The sequence below is a fragment of the Cryptomeria japonica genome, chromosome 8, assembly GCF_030272615.1.
Source record: "Cryptomeria japonica chromosome 8, Sugi_1.0, whole genome shotgun sequence".
NCBI lineage: Eukaryota > Viridiplantae > Streptophyta > Pinopsida > Cupressales > Cupressaceae > Cryptomeria > Cryptomeria japonica.
The window spans coordinates 35793356-35815621 of record NC_081412.1 but is presented as its reverse complement, the minus strand read 5'-3'; the positions used below and the strand labels follow the sequence as shown (position 1 = coordinate 35815621).

Below are 22266 nucleotides of genomic sequence, written 5' to 3'. Positions count from 1 at the left end.
GGTTGGTGACTTGATTCAGTTTGCGACCTCATTTTTACTTTGAATCTATCTTCTGTCATTTGGATTGTTTTGTGGGGTATATACTAGAGATTTTGGGGTTCGATCCAGATAGTCATCCTTGAAAACATTTCCCAGTTGAGTCACCATTTGTTGTGCGTATCGCACACCCATCCCCGACATTGACAGGGGACCTCGTCTCTGGGTTCTTTGCGTGGGAGATAGTCCAAGTCAAGTGCCGCTGAGGCCAATTTCGGCCTCTATTGCCATTCTGCAAGCATCCACTCAAAATGTCTATTTCACCCAAATAACTCTCTTTACCCAAAAATACCGAACTCGCGAAAAGGCCTTTAATGCTGAAAGCACTTCAACATACAAAATCGGCTTGGTAGCCCAAAGGTGAGATCAAGTTTCAAAATAATCTCACAACTCGCGAAAAGGCCGATTTAGCCCGAAATGAGGAGATTGGCAAAATGGCCCTCCAGGCTAAAATTTACAAAACAACTCAAGGAGCCGAAAAGGATTCAAAATCTTACGAAGTGGCCTTTCATACCGAAAACCATGACTTTCAAAATGGCTCAAAGAGCCAAAAATAGAAAATAGAAAATCACGAAGTAGGGAAAGGCGTTGATTTTTTTAAAACCTTGCAAAAGACCTTTTTACCCAAAAATGACAAGTAAGGCGCGAGGTTTGCAAAATAGTCTTTTACCCCGAAAAGTTGAAAGGCGTTAAGTTTTAAAGTTTGCAAATAGTCATTCCAGCCCAAAAAATGGGCAAGCATCATAAAAATCACGAAATATATTAATGAAGGCGCTTTGTTGAGTTTGCAAATAGTCTTTTCTACCTGAAAATCACTAGAATGATGTAAAACTATAAACTTTAACATTTGCAAAAAAGTCGTTTTACCCCAAAAATAGGGAAGAGCGTCACTTTTTTATAAATCGCGAAGTTTGCATTTTATCATTTTAACTTGAAAATGCAAGTCATAAGAAAGGGCATCACTTTACAAGCTTGCAAAGAATGGTCTCTCCAGCCTAAAAATTGTCAAATAGTGAAAATCATAAAAGGTGGAAAGGCGTTTTAACATTTACATTTTATCTTTCCAGGCCGAAAATGACCAAATCACCAGGTTCGTGCAAAAACATTTAAGGAAGCCGAGGATTCATGAAATCAAAGCAAATAACCAAGCAAGTAAAATCACACGAAAACATTCATTTGCAAGAAAACTTAAGGTTTCCAAACTTGCAAAATAGTCAAATAACCTGAAAACAATAGAGGAAAAGTCATTTTAAGTCAAAATCGGCCTATAAGGCCAAAATGAGAATTTGAAATCTTGCAAAAGGCCCCTACGACCTAAAAATTGAGTGGGCAAACTTCGTGATTTTGAATAAAACTTGAACTTCACCTATTGAATCTGAACTTTGCTAGGTAAAAGGAGAAAATATTTTAAAGGTGTTCGAAATTTGGCTAAAGAGTCGAGTTTTGCCAAGGGGTCAACCAAGTGAGAACTCACACATTTTAATCTTAAAGCCCTAATGAATTCAAAAGAGGTGGCCTTAACTCGAAACAAAATCTCTCAACTTGTCTAAAGATCCTGAATTCCCAGAGGAGAAATCGAAAAACCTTTAAAGATACATCTCACAAAGAGCTTCTCGAGTTAGGCATCGTAAATAAAATTTAATATTTGTTAAATTAAATTATTTAATTTTTCAAATTAATTTATCAATTGATTGTTCACAGGACGTCATCACGAAGAACCAAGAGAAGGCCTAAAACATCAAGGATCCAGGCATTGAAAGCTGAAGAAGAAGATGTAGGAACACGCTATAGGAGCGCGAGATCTGAACCGAGCATTGGGAAGCATGTCATCAGACCCCAAGCTAAAATCCACCACCAAGACCAAAGACCAAAGAACACCCCGAATGCAGCAAGTCTATGCATTCTCAGGAAAAATACGTAGCTGGATTTAATTTCAGAAGTTCAGTTTCTGAAAATTGAAATTGTTTTATTGTAAAACTGCCTATGGGCCCCACTCAGATATTTTGAAACAAAGGGGAAATAGGTCTGTTGTGGATAGTTATGTCCAACTACCGGATAGACCCAAGTTAAAATCAAATAATTATGGGTAGTTGGGATAGTGGTTGGATGGATGACTGAGAGTTTAATGGGCATGGGTTAAGGCTGCCAACTTCTGGGAGGCAGATCAGGACCCTTGGATGCAGTCCATCCTAGCCTCTGATTCATATTGTAAAATCTATAAAAGGCAGCGACCTTTCTTTTGTAAAGGGTTAGAATTTTTGGTGGTGAGATAGTTAGAAGGTTAGATTGTTAGAGAGTTAGATTTTAGAAATTAGAATAGGTTAGATCTTAGCAGTAGTATAGAGATGTTGCAGAAATTGTTGTAATAGGCAGCTGAAATCAATATATAGACATTGATTTGGTGTTTATCATCTCGTTTTTCACCTTGTTTGCATGGTTTCTTCCAACATTTTAGATAGATCTTTCTATTTTGGGTGTGCAGGTATTTGATAGATTCAAGCTCATACCATTGAGGATATACTGATTGTGTATCCTTTTGTATGGTTAACCGGAGCCTTTGAATTGTGCTTAGTTCAATTATAGGTGTCTGTCTAATCTGCGCTAGAATTGGGTGCTTAGCCGTGTGTTTGCAGTTTGAAAATCTTCCAAGTCCCCTTGAAGATTGCACCGTTCCTACAAGGTTTTGAGCTATTCTGGCCAAGCAAGGATTGGTTATGTTGAATACGTCTACCTGCATACCAATCTTGTTAATTTTAGGTCTCCTAAACCCTTCCCTTTTGATTTTATTACGTAGTTTGAGAATCGCAACAAACCAACTAGTTGCAGAATCGTAAGTCCCTTTGTGCTCCCAGCAAATCACATCAATCACTAAGTTATCCTGCAGTCAAGACCTAACAACCGAAAGATTGAGGTCATCCCCATTGATCAATTTGACACAACATTAGGGATTTCCTTATCTCAAGAGAGGATGGGATTCTTAGTATTCTATTATGTGTTGGCCAGATGAAGTCGTAGCAATGTGATTTTAGACACGTCAACAATACCGTGTCAAAAGCTTTTTTGAAATCCACAAAATAGCAAAAGGCTTCCCTTCCTTGTTTATCCCATACCTTCTCAATCAAATGTCTGAGTCTTATGCAATGATCAATGGTAGAATACTTTGGTCTAAAGCCTTCTTGCCCATTTGCTTTTTTTCCCTCTTTTTCAGCCCAACTACTGATTCGCCTTTCTATCATGCTCCCAAAAAGTTTACCGAAGAGAGCATTGATCATTATAGTATGGTAATTTGAGGGGGTATTGATGTCACCACTTTTGAGCAAAGGGAGGACCACACTAGTTGACCAATTTGTTGGAAATCCATTTTGGATGACTCCATTGAATATTCTTTTGATGTGAGGCATGAGGATTTCTAATCCCCACCTTAAATGTTCTGCTTGTATGCCATCTATTTCTCGAGCTTTACCTACTACAAGTTTTCTAGTTCCTTCTCTAATATTGTCTAAGGAGAAGAGTTTACTTCTTGATCTAATCATTTGAGGGCTATCTTTGTCTTGATCTCTCTCATATAGCTACTTTGCATATTCTAGCCATTGAAGACTTGTGATATTATTTTCTTTGCCTGTGTCTCTTTGCTGCAACTCTTTGCAAAAGCCCCTTGGATTTTGTCTCCCAAGCTTAATCAATTCTTTTCTTCTTGTTTGCATGTATTCTTTGTTTTTTCATTCTCACTAGTTTTGTATATTCCTTGTTATTACCTCGTATTTTGACCATTTTCTTTGCTTCCTTACATTCTTCATCATACCATGGGTTTGCAGGAAAGCTATTCTTATTGTCCTTTTTAGGTCTAGATATTTTTCATGAGTTGAGAGCCCTGGGAATTATAGATGTCAACTTTACACTACCGATCATTTCCTTGTTTGAATTGACCAACCCATTGACACCCTCTTCTTGTAGCTGTTTTTTGAGCATTGTTTGAAATATTTCTCAATTTTCATGTGTCAAGAGGATAACTCCTTGAGTGACCTCCTTATTTTCTAATTGTTGCATCTTCTTTTGATGTTGATTGTCTTTTTGCATGCCAATCTTAACATATATTGGGTTGTGGTTTGATTTCATTTCTATGGGACAATCCTTCACCACAATATCTATTACACTTGTCACAAGATTCTTTGAGCTTATATCATAGTCCACTACACTCTAACCATTATAAGTGTGACAGGTAATGTTACCTGAGCTCGGCCAAGCCTTTAAACTGTTGCATATTATCAAATCATACAAGCTGCAAACTCCTAGCAATTCTGGCCCATATTGTGTGATAGCTCCCTTCTCATCTTGAGACATTATTTCCCATTTTTGACTCCCTTCTTCCTCTAACCACAAAGGATTGTCCCCTATTCCCTCCTCATCATTAAGGCAAAGGAATTGGTTATTGGTTGTTCTAGCATTAAAGTCTCCAATTAAGATGATCTCACCTTTGTGATTATATGCTGATATATCTTTTTTCAAGGCTGCATAAGGGTCCTCTTTGTGTAATTTCCTCTTCTTATAAAATTTTGAGCCACAAGGAGCAAAGTAGCATGCTGCAAGGTAGATTGTGTACTCTTTATCCTCTATTTTTATCCATATGTACTGTTTATTGGGGTCTTCTTTTTCCACATGTATACTTCTTTCCCAAGAATCTCTTACTAAGATTGTTACTCCTCCATGGCCTTTTCCACTTTCAGTTAGCTCATTCCATACTGATACCTTCATATATCCCTCAAAATTTGGAACCTTACATCCTTCATGCTCATGTGTTTCAAGGAGGACAATCACATCCATCCCCTTTGCAATGGGCCCTAAACCGGGCCCTGTCCTCCAAGGGTAACCTCTACAATTCCAACTTACCATTGATAGGTGTGCTCGGGGGGCCCCGCCTTCCTATTTACTATATGTTGTTTTTTCGCTAAACTGGTATTTCCCTCTATACATCCATGCTTCCCTACCTGCACTTCCTGCTGCTATGACTTTTTCCCATTATTTCCTTCTCTCTTCTAGCTATAAAGAGGTTAAATATTCATCTATGAAGAATCGTGTGCCTTTGAGAAACCTTTTTTTCCTCAAAATTTTTTTCTTGTCCTTCATACTTTTTAATATTTTTAATTATTATATTTGTTGCCCTATCTTTTCACTATCTTTCTTCCCCTATTTGCACTTTGATTTGTTTCTCTATGAGTTCCTTTTGACTCTTGGTTGAACCCTTTGTTACCTGTACCCACGATTTTGCCTCTTCAAGTTGCTCCTTTAGTTCAACTTCTTTTATTTCTATGTTTTCTATTGCTTATTGGAGCTCTTGTAGGTGTGGGGAGTCTCTTTCCTCTGTTGTTGTGGAAATTTTTTCACTTTTTATTTGTCTTAGTTCCTCCTTCATGGTCAAGATCTCATGCTGCCTTGTTTTCATATTAGCTTGTAAGTTGGTGATTTCCTCTTTAAGAGACTTATTTTCTTAGGTTATTTTATGGTTGGTTTCCATAACCTCTTGTCATTTGTTAAACTTCAGTTGTTCTAGCGCTTCCAATTCTTCGATCCTTCTCTTTAAACCCATCAATTCATGAACATATAAGTATGAGGACCAAGTTAGAGGTGTTGAATTAGGGTTGTATTGGTCTATCTTATTGTCATCTTCCATCCCCTCTCCAATATTTGCCTTTTGCTCCATCAACGTACTTGAGTTGATGCTCTTCATGATCCCCTTGCATTTCCATCCCTCTATTTACTTGTTGGTGTTGCATCTTATGGATTACTGTTGTTTGGTTGAAGTTTACTATCCTTGGCAAAATAGTGATAAAATTGGTATGCCTATCCATCTTAACCTCCTGGCTATTTTAGCTTGCCTTCGCTGTAAAATCCTCTTATATTGTTTGACATTAACAAATGTAAGTCATTTTACTTTTGGGACTTTGTCTTACCCACATGTTTGAGATTCTAGACTCCTTGCTAATATATATGTAGTGTATGGCATCAAACTGCCTATTTGAGGCATACTCTTATGATCATTCCCAATCCTCTTCACGAAGCTTTTCTCTAACTCTTCCAATGAGACAATGTGTTCATCTCCTTTGTGTTATGAGAAATCTAATAGCAGATCCACCTCTTGCTCTTTGATGTTTTCTACCATATTGTCTGTTTGATTTTTATAGTTTTATCATATTGTTGCCTAAATTTGTTTGTATTTGTTTTCAGTTTTGTTTGTGTTGTTGATGCCCAAAGTTGAAATGATTTGGTTTGAAAGAAAGTGCATATAAACAAACTCAAATATTCACAAAATCCACCACTAAAGAGGAAAATGTCAAAAAAAACTTACCTATGCAAAAGATGCAAGACTAAAAATGGATGCAAGATGAGTGGTTTGATCGTGTCTGTTTGTTTTTGTGCGCTCACTTTGCAGGAAGTCCTTGTATTTATGACTTGTGCGTTTATTTTTGCACGATAATTTTGCAGGAAGTCCTTGTATTTATTACTGTACTTTTACCATCAGAGGAGTGTTAAGGGTGCGCTCCCGAGTAGAGGCTAAAGATATTTTGGTTAAGTTGTATTGCCTCTATCTTGCAAGGTCTATTCATCTTGATAGGATGGTTTAGCCATTTCCAAATAGTTTAGGAAACTGTGAGTAGGCAAGTAAGGTAGGCAGGTAGGGAACTGTGAGTAGGCAGGTAGGGCACCGTGAGCAGTCAAGCAGGCGCCGTGAGCAAATAGACATAGTGAAGGCACCATGAGTGGGAAGGACACCGTGAAGACACCTATCTCCTGTGAAGGGCCCACAAACAACAACCAAAGACACAAAGGCACAAGTTCCTCATGACCTTTTCTTCATCTCTTTTCATTTTTTTAAATAGCTTCTTTTGTCTTCCACTACAAACGTGAATGAATCAAACAAAGCTCTTGAAAATTGACAAAACTACAACCAATGAACAAATGGGAATCAAACAAAAGGGTTTGACTGAAAACTTAGATATGACGTGTCAGGGTTTCAATGGTGCAGGGGCTCAGTATGCTTTTAAAAACACTATCTTAGTTGGGAACATGGACTTAAAAATCCAAGGTGAGGTAAAATGGATGCCAAATACCTTCAAACTATCACAGGGGTTTCCAAAACCATCTCTAGGCTCAGATTGGAGAGAGTTTGTCAAAGCAGGGAAATCTATTTTACCATATTGCCATCAATTTAACATGGCTATTATAAGTGATAATCTGATTTTGTAAATGAAAAGCAATATTTGGGGATTCTAAGACGTAGGCAAATACGTAAGAGGTGGCAGTTGCAAAAAAAAAGGCTTATTATGATACTACCAAAGTCAGCTAAAAGAAGCTCCACAATAGTTGTTAAGATGTATGACCTAACAGTCGATCAAATATATCAGGAATGGAACAATAACAAAAAAAGGGAGTTGCTCTCTTTCAAGAATGAAGGTGTGATTGCACAATCTAAAACTGAAAAATTGTGCATTAGACAAGGAGACAAGGGTGGAAGGTCATTATGGCAGTCAAGGCAATAAAGATTTATATAGTCCCACGATCTCCCCTTTGTTGTGGTCATAAAAACTTTACATTAGTGAGCTCATGAACATGAAGAAAAGGATTGAAATGTTAGAATCAAAGGGGCAGCAAGAAGAAAAGAGAGTAAGAGAAATTACAGAGGTTAGTTGGAATCTGGAATTGGAGAACGAGATGTTAAAAGAGCAAGTAATAAGTCTACAATACATCATAGAAAGTGGACAACAAGAGTTAAACAATGTTAAGCCAGAGATGGAACAAACTAGAGAAGTAGAGAAAGATAATGAAGAATTAGTAAAAATAGACATCATGACACAATTAGAAGAGTTTCAATCAATAGTCGAAGACATGGCAGCAAGAGATAACAAGTTAAAAGAATAAATAAAAGAAGCCAAATCTTGGACGAAAGTGGTAAAAGAACTGGAAATGAGTCAAAATGAGATCATAGAAAAACAAATCAAGAGGCAAATAAAAGAAGAAAAAGACAAACAAGACAAGAAGGTAAATATCATCATAAGGGTTTGAAGGACTTTGGAGAGAGGGAAAGAACAAACATTTTGGCAAATGATTTTTTCAAAGACAATTGAAGTGGGTAGGTTGTATTCAAACAACAAATAGGATCGAAAAGAAAACAGAAGGAAAGGATAGGCACGTGAGAGTTACTTTTAGAAGTGTGGAGGACAAATCTAGGATCCTAAAAAATAGGGGGATGCTTAGAGGTACTTATATTTACCTTGATGATGATTTGACTCTTGATCAATAAGAAGAACAAAGGAAAGAATGGGATAAAGTGAAATTAGCAAGAGAGGCAGGGAAATTGGCATGGCTGAAAAATGGGAAAGCTCAAATAACCGAGCGATGGACACACAAGAAATAGGGATTCGGGGCCCCACGGGAGTATATAAACATGGTAAGTTGGAATCGCAGAGGTTATCCAAGGAGAAGAGGACCGAGATTAGGGCCCATAGCGGAAGGGAAAGACATTATTTTTCTTATGGAAACACATGAGCACGATTGGTGCAAGATTCCAGACTTCGATGGATACATTAAAAATTCCGTGTGGAATGATTAGACTGAGATAGTTAAAGGATATGGAGGGATCACAATTTTAATAAAAGTTCATATGGAGAGGTGTGGTGAAGTTAGAGAAAGAGGATCCAAACAAATAATTTATATGGCTAAAAATAACAGATAATGAGGATACGATTTGGGTGGCGGTTTGCTATTTTGCTCCAAAAAGTTCAAAATTATACAAGAAGAGGCACTTGGATAATGAAGACCCTTATGTCGCACTAAAGAAAGATATCTCAATTTTCAACACTATAGGTGATATCATTCTAATTGGTGACTTTAATGCTAGAACAACAAATAATCAATCTATCCAGTTGTGCAACAATGTTGAGGAGGATATCAACCCCTTATGGTTAGGGTAAAATGAGGATCATCTTTGGAAAAGGACTTCGTAAGATGGGAATGAGAGTGTATCACATTTTGGTGTTGAGCTATTAGGCCTTTGCAACTTATATGGATTGGTCATATGTAATGGCATGGAAAATTGGCCAAGATCCAAGAGTATCACTTGCAAAACATACAATGGGCAAAGTGTGGTTGACTACGTAATATGTTCTCAGAGATATATTCCAAGTTATTAGACTTTACCATTGAAGGTTGTCCCATAGAGTTGAACTCTGATCATATGCCCCTTTATATTAAGTTTGGCATAAACGCTAGAGGGCCACAAGAAGGGTGGAACCGACACTATATCAGGAAGGTTAGGACACAAGGCAAAATCCTTATAAATCAAGAAAACTAGGACACTTTCAAGCCAACTCTTGAAAACTACGTGCAGTTGAAAAAAAACAGCATAGAGAACAAGGGAAAAAAGAGGGAAAAAGAGTATGTTAGCAATATTAGATTGATCCCTTTAATACACAAAGCTTTGATGGTGTGTAAGGGTTCTAAACCTGTGAAGAGGATGTCAAATACATTCCTAGCTAATCTTTGGTATGATGAAGAGTGCAAAGTTGTGAAAAAATCTCTTAAAGGGAAAGAATCAAACAAGGAACACAAGTTAATATACAAACAATTGATAAAATCAAAAAAATAAAATTATGTGATCACAAGAAGGAAGGAACTAGTTGCTTTGGGGAAACACAATCCAAAGGATTTTGGAGGGAATTACAAGAAAAGAAAAACAAACAAAAAATATTATCACAAATTCCCAATGGATGGAGTATGCAAAGCTCCTCTATGAACGAACACATGAGAAAATGAAACCACCCACAATTGACACCTCAACTGAACTTTTTTCAGTAATGGACATCAAACAAGGTATAAAGAATCTGGCAAGTGGTAAAGCACATGATATTGATGGTCTACAAGCAGAATTTTTAAAATGGGGAGTTGAGCTCCTAGCTCCACATATCAAGCAGATTTTTAATGGAGTTATCCGAAACAACTTTCCAGTTGAATGGACACCTAGTGTTGTCACTCATCTCCACAAAAGTGGGGATGTCAATAATCCTTCTAATTACTGTACTATTATGGTCAACCCCCTTTTTGGAAAACTTTTTGGGAGTATGATAGAACATAGGATCAGTAAATGGGCAGAAAAAGAGGGAAAAAGGGCAAGGGGACAAGTTGGTTTCCGCTCAAAACACTCCACCATTGATCATTGCATTACACTAAGACACTTCATTGAAAAAGTGTGGGACAATCAAGGTGAAGCAGCCTTTTGTTGCTTCGTGGATTTCAAAAAAGCCTTTGATACTGTACCTAGGGACAAGATTTGATGTAGAATGGAAGAACTTGGAGTTCCAAAGGAACTTAGGGCTGTTGTTTACAAACTATATGAGCAGGTTAGAGCTAAAATCAGAACTAAAGATGGAATGTTTGAATGTTTTGGTAGCGACATCGAGGTCAAACAAGGGTGTCCTTTATCTCCCACTTTGTTTGGCTTATATATTGATAAACTTGAAGAGTGACTAAACAATACAAATGGGGAAGGTATCTAGTTGGCAGGATATGTGGTGAAATTGCTTTTATATACTGATGATCTTATTCTTATTGCAAAATTTGCACAAGGTTTGAGAGAGCACTTGAAGGCTCTTGAGTTATTTTGTCAGGAAGTTGGGATGCAAGTGAACACCAGCAAGACCAAGGTCATGATCTTTTCTTTGAAGAAGAGGCAGCAACAGGTAGACTTTATATTGAGGGCAGCCCCTTGTAGGTAGTGGTTGAATATAAGTACTTAAGAATTGACTTCCACAATAAGCTTAACTGGGAAACATGTAGATAAAAAAGGATACAAGGGGGTTGGAGATATTTAAACCTTCTTCAAAATAGATGTAAGAAAGCAAAATTGTGGGATTGGAAGACGAAGAAAACACTTTTCGGTTTACTAGTGGTTCCGATTATCCTTTATGGGTGTGAAGTTTGGGGGAATAGCATGTCAAATCTCAAATGGAGACAAATAGAGAGAACACAAAAGCATCTAATCACTAACAGCCTCAAAGTCAAATCAACAATACCATATGAGATCCTTTTGGTTGAAGCTGGCATGTACCCAATTGAGGCTTCAACAGTCATTCAGTTGTTATGCTACTTAAAAAGGGTGGAAAGTATGGATAAACACCGTTGGCCCATCTTGATTGTTGATGAAAACTTAAGTCATAGGAAAAAGACTTGGAAGAAACAAAATAACAAGTGGATGAACAAGCGGGACATAAATTTGCACGACTGCCCCAACAACAAAGAGGAGATAAAAAAGTGGGTCTTAGAGAAATTTAGGAAGGCCATGTGGATAAACCAGCTAGGCAAGAAAAAAGCATACTATATTAAAGAATTCAACCCTACTTGGGTGCATGAGGAAAAATATTATTTGAGATCTGCGATCAACAGTAAGGCCAAAATTCTAATTGCACAATTAAGGACTGGATCCCACCATTTTAGATGTGAAACTGGTAGATGGAAGGTGCCTAAAGAAGAGTGGGAGGAAAGAGCATGTTTGTTTTGTAGCAAGATGACAATAGAAACATAATCGCATTTCCTTATGGAGTGTAGAACGTATGAAGACATTTGCAGCCAGTTTGGGAATGAATTAAAAGTAGATAGTTTGAACGAGCTTTTTGAAGAGTCAAGACTTCACAAAACAACAAACCTCTTAATCAAGATTTCAGCATGGAAAAGAATCTGAAACTGGGATAAGTGAACCTGTGGGTCCCTTAGGCCGTTGGGTCTCGTGGACGTCATTAAAACTCATTCATTCATTCATCATATTAAGGTGAAGGTGGGTGATGATAGTGGTTTATTATGGAAAATTGCAATTGGACACCTGGCATAGTGGTTTTGGGATAGAGGATTTCTAGACAAGACACCTGAGAGAGTTGCAGGAGGCGAAGGAAGCCCGGGTGCCCCAGGCACAAGAGCTCGACACCAAAATCAAAGGAGTGGTTGCCAATGAGATTTATACCATCATCGCGCCAAAAATAATATTGAGTGCAGTGATTGGGCTATAGTTGTTCATTGTTTCTTTCAACAAAGCTTGTTGGCTCACGTCTTTCAGCAAAGTTCATGTTCATCATACTATCGAAGCACGAAGTAAACACATTTAAATACTATTATCAAAAATACCAAAAATCACTAGACGGTTTGAAGATGTTACAGGAGACTCCAGAAAGCCTATGGTTAGCTAACCGCAAGTCCATTGCAAGGAAGACGTAGAATATCGGTGTAAATGTCTCCTTTAGTTTCTGGCTAAGAAAATAGGGGTCGTTGCAGGCTGTCATTATCTAGAGCCTTACAAGCCTCAAACAGAATATAAGTACCTGTGCAAGTGAAGGCCGATTCAGAGGACTAAGCAATAAGAAGAAGAAGAAAATGGGTTATTAGCTGTGGAAAATCATTTCGTATTCATGGGTACAAAGTCACGGAAAATGACAACAGTGTCCCTCCTCCGTATTATCATTCACCTCAGTCCAATTTACGCGGAAATGGAAAACTCCTCTACAACTCAGGCTATATCTCCAAAATCAGTTATATATCTCTATCTCCCAGTCTCTTATCCTTATAACTTTTCTTAATCACAACAATGGCTCCCAAGAAATCAATCTAAGAAATATCTATCTCTCTAGGAAACTGATACTATAGCCGACGAAATAACCAGCCAAGCAGCCAACATGTACTTCTGTAGATTGCTAAGAAAAGTGAAGAATGGGCGCCTTCCTGCTACGAACGCAACAGCTGAAAGCGTGCGTGTAGCATTGGGCGAACTCAAAAAGGAGTGTAAGAGCCAAACCGAGTTGTTTGTTTTCTTTGCTCTTGATCTTTTCTTGACTATACAGTCTTACCACAGTGTTATGGCACATAGGTAGAAGGGATCCTTGGGTTTTTGTACATGATGTGAATGAAGGATTATGTGGTGCGTAGAGAACTTTCCCTTCCATTCCTCTCACCATCCCCATTAACAACTATTATAATATTCTGTCACTTATAAGCTTTTTTTTGGGAAGCGAACAAACAAAACGATGGAAATTTACAATCTCTTCCACAATTTTGTAATCAATAGTAATCTTCCCAGCAATCACTCTCATTCCACATAAATAGCTTCTTTTTAGACTTTTCATATATCCAATCCCATTGGTTAGCAGTAGTGAGGTGAATGCCAAATTGAGTTGCCCAAATAATGGATAATTTGACAAACTGAGTATGCATTTTTTTTTTAAACTAGCGCTTGCATCAAAAAGAGGTGCAATGGTTAGTCGATAGTAAAATATATTTTCTATTTTATTAGTACTTGCCGTTAGACAATAATATTGTAATGATTTTTTTTTTCTATGCTTAAATGGTTATTAAAAAAAAATTTAATTAGATCAATTGTAAACAAGTATTTAAAAAAACAAAACTTTTTTACTTTTCTTAAAGTCTACATGCATATTTTTTAAGTTTACAAATTAGAAAAATTATTTTTCTTATCAACCATTGAACAATATTGTTTTACTTGTTAGAGACAGATTTTTCGGAGGCTTGCTAATTTGGTGGACACTTCCGTTTTTTATGCTGCCACTCCTCCTTACCTTTCGTTGTCTGGCACCAAGATTTCGCAACTCAAGATTTCGCAACTCAAGATTTCGTGAGTTGCAAGAAATTTGTTTTTTTTTCATCTGTTGTTGCCGTTAAAGCCTGCCATACAGAATGCTGCACTTTGTCCGAAAGGGAATTAACCAACCACGATGAGGACAAAATTTACTACAGGGCAAAGTAAGAACGTGAATAGCAACTCCACCACATTTCAATTTTGAGACAATCAAATAATATTTTATTAAGGTTTATTGTTGTTTAAGTTTTTAAATTGTAAATTTTATTTGGTTTTTTAATATATAAATTGATTATTAAAGTTTATAAGCTGATTATTAGTAGTGCTTACTTTAAAATAAGTATTCTAAAACTATTATTTAAAAGAAAATCACATCTATTTCAAAATTATAACAAATTTTTAAAAAAATTATGATTCTTGAAATTAATTAATAATTTGAATTTTCAAGGATTAGAAAATATAATTTTATAAATAAATAAAATACATATTAAAAATTTTTGTACACAAATATTATTTAAAATATATAAATATCTATATAGTAAATTTTGCATTTTATATTTTACTTCTCAATTGAAATATTTTATTTTATTTATTTATTTATGTTATTTTTTAGTATAATTATTTGTTATAATGGCTTTACTTTTTTTTACTTAATTAGTTATTAATAAAATTTAATTGAACCAATCACCAACAAATATTTCTTTTGTTTCTTTAAATATTTTTATTTTTCTAAAATCTATATGTAAAATTTTTAAGTTTAGAATATATAAAAAGAATTTTATTTTTACTGATTGGTTCATATAATTGGCCTCTTATACACAAATTCAGGAAATCACTACTACTATCCAATTTTTTTAACAAAATTTTAGATAACATTAATAAAAATTCATAGAATATGTGTAACCATTCTCATATGAAACAAAAGGTGATACATCTTCCTTTTGATTTTCCAATGTCTATGGATAGATTGCAAAACTCAAGAGGAAAATAATAAACATGAAATGCAGCCTATTCTCTAATGCTTTTCTATTTTGGAGCATCCCTACAATATCATAATATAATTTCATTTTATCAACCTAGTTGTCCACATTGTTTGCTTTTCTATTTGAAGCATCCCTACAATATCATAATATAATTTCATTTTATCAACCCAATTGTCCACATTGTTTTCTTACACTTCAACTGTTAAAACATCATTGTGGAGAAAGTTACATTGTTATGCGACAATTAACTTGAGTTGCATACTTCAATGATTTACCCATAACTAAGAGTGTCTATTTTTTTAAATTTTTTTATTAAAAATACCATCCTCTTTTTTATAAAGACCCACGATTCCAATCTTCTACTACTTGCAAATCAAACTATTTCAAACTCATTTTGGTAAATAATTTTTTAATTATAATTCAATTATTATAATAATATCAATATTTACATTATATTATTAAATAATAAATATATTAATAATTATATTTATTATAATCTATATTACATATTAATTATTATGAAATTAAAAAAAATTAATTATTTGATATAGTGAACAATAATTAATTTTTCAACACAAATTTCTTAAAATAATATAATATTTTTTTTATCTCTATATTTATGACAATTCAAATTTTAAATTATAAAATTTCAACTCTTTTTCATTATTCTCTATAAATACTAACATGGAAATATTGTAATAATTGTTCAACTAAAAATCATATTCATATTAAAAAATATTTCTTATTAAGATTATGTAATTATAATTGATAATCACACACACACACACACACACACACACACACACACACACACACACACACACACACACACACACACACACACACATATAATCAATTGAAATTGACATATTTGTTATATAATATATATATTATATGTTAATAAATATATTATATAGTTATATTTATTATTTATTATTGAGATATATTCTTAATTATTAAATATTAAATTAATAAATAATTAATTAGATTTACTTATTTATTATTAATGCTAAATTATTATTTTTAATTTTTTAAATATTAATATTAATAATTATCGTATTATATCAATGTTATATCATAATATTAAATTAATTCTATCATAATTAGCTAAATTTGTTTAGTTATGATTAATGCTAACTTTCTTATATTTTTTATATTAATTTATAAAATTTATATTCACAATTATTCTATTATATCAATATTATAAGGCAAGTACTCGCCACTACGTGGCACTTGTTTATTAAGTTGAATAATTGTATAAGTGGTATAGATTTGAACTTTAATATGTCAATAGAGTAATTCTACATATCTAAATATCTTAGAATTTTGTTAAATATTAATTTGAATTCAATATTTTGTATAAAAATTTTAGTTTTATTTCAATTAGCGAGGAAGTATATGTTAAACTTTGTTGCAATCACAAATGATATTAATTTTAAAATCATTATTATGGGGATAAAACTAAATTGTGGTAGTCTTGTCCTAATATTAATGCATATTAAAATGAGATTAGGTTAGTTTAGGTATTCATGAGAGTACTCAAGTAAATGGGGAACTACATAGTATAAATGTACTATCATTCATGGTTGAGGTTTAATGTTACAATAAAATTATAAGATTAATGTTGGAGATAAAATCAAGATGTTGAGTTAAATTATAAGGTTACACATATATTTTAATGAGATTTACAATAAGAATTATTATTTTTTTAATTCTATATATTTAATCTTTATATTTTAATTATTAAAGATATTATTAATAATATATAATCTATATATTTGGGTAGGTTAAATATATTTGCTTTTATGGTTTAAGTAGCTTTTATGGCTCAATACAAATCTTGAGGAAACATTTTAATTATAAAATACCATAAGTCCAAAGTCTTTAAAACATAAAACTTAATAGTAGAAAATAAAAAACCAACAGAACCAACTAACAATTAAGGACTTTAGTCCCTTTGTAGGTTGAAGCAAATTGAGACATCTTCAAATGAAATCCCTTTAGTCAATATAGAAGGTCCAATCTTAAAGGAAATATTTATGTATTGATTTTTTTTCAAAATCAACATTATTATGATTATAAATAGGTAGGTGTAAACACTATATTTAATGGTATTTAATAATTCATTTATTTATTCTAAGATAGAATTTAAAAAATATAAAATTATTTTATTTTATTTACATTGTTTAGTGAAATACCATTTTTTTACGTAATAGTTTTGAACATTACTTAAAGTCTTATCTAAATAAAGTTAGTTTTCTTTTTAATAAAAAGACACTTTATATATCTATTTGCCTATTTATGTCATCTAAATTTTTTTACAAAGAAAAATATAGATCTTAAAAATTAGGAATTAGAAAATTGTGGATAATATAGAAGTATATTTTATTAAGGCTAATCAAACAATATACTCATAAAAAAATTATTCAAAATTTAAAAAGAACTATAAACTACATAATAAATTAGTGATTAAATATAATTTCAACTAAGAATATTAATAATCTAATTCTAATTTTTTCACTGTTTGTTAAAAGAAATTCAAATTATACCTTATATTTATTATTATAAAATCACATAAGCTTTCACAAAATAGATATTAATCTCTTAGGTGATAGAATGTTCTCCTCCAAGTGTATAGTATAATCCCCACAATAATAGGAGGGCTAAGGACGAAAAACGTGAGACAACTGGTGGGCTATGCCCACGTTAAATAGCTTATCGGTTAATGACGACTTTTTTCTTTTAATAAATGATTTTGATCTTTGAAAATAATTTTCCTACACAAGTTTTAAATTTTTAATAGAATAAATAAAGATAGTATAACAATATTTAATTCACCTTTTAAACCCATAATATTTATAATAAAGAATAATATAATATTTTTATTTTTATTAATGTAGGTTAAGTAAATAATTACAATAAAGAATAATATTTGATGTTTTGTATTTTTAAAATAAAAAATATTTGAACTAAATTTTGAAGCTGATTTTGTTATTTAATTTAAATGTATTTATTATAAATGATTTTTAAATTTAACATAATATAAATTATTAAATATATTACCAACATATAATTACATTATAAAAAATATATTATATTTTTAATGTTTGCAAATATTAGTTTTTTTGGTATTGTTTTTGGTGTAACATTTTTATTATTAATAGTCATAACAAATTTAGTGGTCAACATCAACTGAGCTCAATTTTGTCTTCAATGATTTTAATTTTAAAATGTTTAATTATATGCAATACATTAATTTAAACTATCTGACTTAGAATGTGTAGATATCACACAAAGTAATCCTCGAAAGAACAACATCTTGACATCCAAAATCAAATATATTTAATGTGTGCAACCATATATATAAATAAAATACATATCAAAAGATACTTTTTAAAATCACTTCTACATTTAAAAAATGTTCATCTCATATTTGAAAAAAATCAAGTGTAAAGATAAAAGCTTAAATGCATCTTCAAAGCTAACTGGACGGTACTTATGGCCTATATGCAAAGTATCTTAGGGCAAACAAGTTTGAGTTACTTTTGAGGCATTGAATTTATGTTCTTTGTAGAAATTGTTGTAACAAGAGTCACATAGTTCCTAGGGTTCAAACCCATCACATCATTTGCATTGACATACTAATAAATATTTTCAATGTTACCCCCTGAATGCTCCATAATCACAGTTGCAACATTTGAATCCTGACAATTCCCCATTCCCTGCCACCCACTAAAAATAAATATTATAAATACTTTAACCAAGTCTCATGTGTAGCTCAATCAAAATGCTATATCTCTCTACTTCTTTATGTTTTTCACTCTCTCCATATCTCCTTATATATCTTTGTCTCTATCACTCTGTCTCAGCATCTCTCTCTCTCTCTCTCTCTCTCTCTCTCTCTCTCTCTCTCTCTCTCTTCTCTCTCTCTCTCTCTCTCTCTCTCTCTCTCTCTCTCTCTCTCTCTCTTTATATATCACCTCCTATACCTATTTTTGTCTTTTTTATATCTCCCTCTCTCGTTATCTCCCTATTCTCTCCACATTTCTCTCTTTCCCCATTTCCATCTCCATATCTATCTTTATCTTCACCTCTATTCCATCTGCTTACTATATATCACTTCCTATATCTATCTCTATCTAGATTATTCTCTTTGTCTCACATTCTCTTCCTCTCAATATATTTATCTCTTCCATCTCCATCCCTCTACCCTCTCCATCTCCATCTCCATCTCCATCTCTATCACTATATCTATGTACTCCTATATCTATCCCTTTCTACCCCTCTATTTATCACTTCCTATATCTATCTTTATCTAGATTATTCTCTCCCTCTTATATTCTCTTCCTCTGAATATATGTATCTCTCCATCTCTCTCCATTTCCATCTCTATCACTGTCTTTATCATCCTTTCTATCTCAATCTTTTACCTCCTCCCCCTCTCTCATGCTCTTCCCTTTTTCAACTCTCCCCTTTTCTATCCCTATCTCTCTTTACTGACCTTGACCTTCCACACCTATTCGACATACCCATTGCATACCAAGATGCGATTGCTAGGTATTATTATTAGTTCCTGCCCATGGCAGGAATACTTATGCATCCACCATGGTGTTAAATAGTTATTAGTTATTGTACTTAACAACTAATCAGTATTTAAAATTTTTCAAACTAAAATATTTTTTTGTTTTTGCAAAAATAGACATGCACAATCTTTAACAAAATGTATTTTAAAACATGATTTATTTTTCATCTGATTGGTCTACATTAATTTTAGTAGGCATAGAATTTAATTTCTATAAAAAAAATAGAGAATTTTCCTATAATTATTACTATGACATCACTTATTGTTAAAGTAATTATTTCACTGCACGCATTTCCAGGGAAACTCACTGTGTTCTTTTTTTGTCAGGGATTTATTTATGTGTTACAAACACTGCCCTCATTTTGTAAAGTACAACGATGGAATTGTCACCAGATCAATAGATTTATGATGAAATGATAATAATAATGAGTAGCTTTTAATCTAAAATTAATTACCTCACAACAACATTCAATTTTGAATGATGGGAAAACCATCATGTCTTTAATAAAGTAGGTACTAAATCTTTTTTTTAAGATTTGATTTGTGGAATGTCACAATCTTGGTCTAAATAGATTTTCTTCGGATTTCAAGTATTGTTTTATTGTTATTATTAGTTCATGTCCGGATATTTATGCATTCATGCCCCCTTTGACGGAGTTTTTAGAGTTCTTTTCACTTGATGGGGATTTTTTATTATTTATATCAATTTTATTAAATTCGTAATTTTTATTAGAATTTAAATTATTATAAAACAATTATCTTTTGACTTTGTATTTAAAAATAAAAAATTTAAAATTGATATAGATAATTAGAAATACTTAAAAATTAAAATTAAGAATTAAAATAGAAAACAAAATCAAAATCAAAATATAAATGTTATTAAAAATAATTATTAAAATTATTAAAATTATTAATATATAATAGTAACTTTCGTATATAATACATTTATTAAGTTAATAAAAAATAAAAATAGTATTATTTTTATGTTTAATATAATTTAAGTATAAATAAAAGCATTTATAAAAAATATAATTAATATCAAACAATTTTAACATTGATAAAAATATATATTTATTATGACTATTAAGAAAAAAAAATATTTAAAATAAATAATAATCCTAACCTTGTTCATTATTTCCAATTTGGATTTACATTGCAACTATAGTTAAGATAAATAAAAGAATTTACTTCCTTTTTAATTTAATTATTTATCAACTAAACAAGATTATTATTTATTATTGAACTTTTTAAATATTTAGATTTTGATATATTTTGAATTTACATTTAGTTTATTATATTTCAATTTTCAATTTATATTTAATTTCTTCTCTTTACTTTAGTTATTTCTTCTCTTTACTTTCATCTTCTCCAACTTACCACACATTGACAGGAACTTGACGCTTTGTGTCTCTTCGTTATTATTATTATTATATTATATTATGATGCAATTCGATGCATGGAGAAAATAGATAATATAATGGAAATCGCGGGTTTGGAAACGGATTATTATTCACGTCACTTTCTTTTTATCGAGACTATTTTTCCATGAGCGCTGCCTGCGTATTTGCTCTAGCCCTAGGACGAAACCCCTAGTGGTTTTAGTGATTTGGACGAACACCCAGATCATCAATATTGTTGGGTTTACTTCAGAGATCATCTTCGCACTTTGTTGTCCAGTTCTGGGTGGATACGGGCTTCACATCTGCGGAATTCCAGCAGAGAGTATTGAGCCATAATACTCCTTAATGGCGGGTGCTTCTTAGCTTTGCTTCACACGGTATTTGTCAGTGATATTTATATACCCTTGCTGGACGTGGAGATTATTCTCCTTTTGCTACTCGTGGGAACTCTTCCTGGCTGCTGTAGCATATCCAACCTCTAGTAGCTGTCACAGTGAAGACGTGAGACGTAAAAGAGGAATTGCGGTATGTTCCAGAAGCTTGGACAGAAATATAGTGTTATTGTGGCGTGAGAGTGTTTATTTAGAACAGAACCGTGATATTGTTCCCTAATGGTTACTCTGGATGGGCTTATGGAGATGTAACAGCTGTTTCATGTCCGTAGCAGACCGATAGAAGCTGCAGTAACAACTAGAAAGTATTGATAAGCCCTGTACATGCTTTTGGAGAGTGAAAATACGCTACAGCAGTAATCAGAAATCTGTAGCAGAACCTGAACGTAGCTTGGAAGGTGTTAAATGAGTCTTGAAGATTATAGGAGCGGTCTACATTGTTGAATGGTCATTATGAAAGACAAAGTTAACATATTGCCTGTGTTCTGGCTGCCTTAAGAGGTCAGGAATTCTCATTACGTGCCTTGTAAATTGTTATTTGCAATTGTATTGAAGAATAAAATATGCAGTTACAATTATGTGTGATAATGTAATCTCCTTATGCTACTTAAGTCTGAAAATGTTTATATGAGACCTGGGAATGACTGTACTCAGATCTGATTAGAAGTAATGAAATGGTCTTCATTAAAAATAGTTTTGTTCATGTTTATACATTATAGTTCTTTCATTTTTGTATGTTGCTATCATCATTTAGTATCAACTATCAAAACATAAGCACTAAGACCACAAATCAGAACTCAGAAAACAAAAAATCAGACTATGCACACAAACTGTTTGACAAAATGCCAATAGGTCAAAATTGAAAATTTAAGGCAGAATAGGTAGGGTTTATTACGGTATTTCAAAGGATCAACTCAATTAAGGCATGAGGGGACCGTTGAGGACTATGTGGCAGAATTAAAAGGATTTCCATGAGGGTTCCCGGAATTACCAAAAAAAGGCTCACTTACCTAGTTATAGAAGGACTATCCAAAGCTATTCGTAGCCTAGTAAGTGCCCTTAATCCCACCACTCTACAAGATGCAATCTTAAAAGCCCTAAAACTTGATGCCACTCAAACAACGGATAAGGGTTATTCCAAAAACATGTCATTAAGAGGCAAAACCTTATATAAGAGAGATAGAATTAAAGAACATTTCCTCCTAGAGATGACCTTGAGGAACTTCGAAGAAAAAAGCAATGTTTC

At 33.0% G+C, this 22266-nt stretch overlaps 1 long non-coding RNA gene and 1 pseudogene across 1 annotated transcript in view; one reads left to right on the top strand and one right to left on the bottom strand.

The window, feature by feature from the left end:
- The window catches only part of LOC131064570 (sodium/hydrogen exchanger 8-like), a 260405-nt pseudogene that overhangs the window by 142050 nt on the left and 96089 nt on the right, over positions 1-22266 (bottom strand).
- The window catches only part of LOC131857804 (uncharacterized), an 89045-nt gene continuing 87453 nt past the window's right edge, over positions 20675-22266 (top strand). Inside the window, exon 1 of the long non-coding RNA XR_009358769.1 lies at positions 20675-21521. This is a non-coding gene — a long non-coding RNA (uncharacterized LOC131857804). The remainder of the gene's footprint in view (positions 21522-22266) is intronic.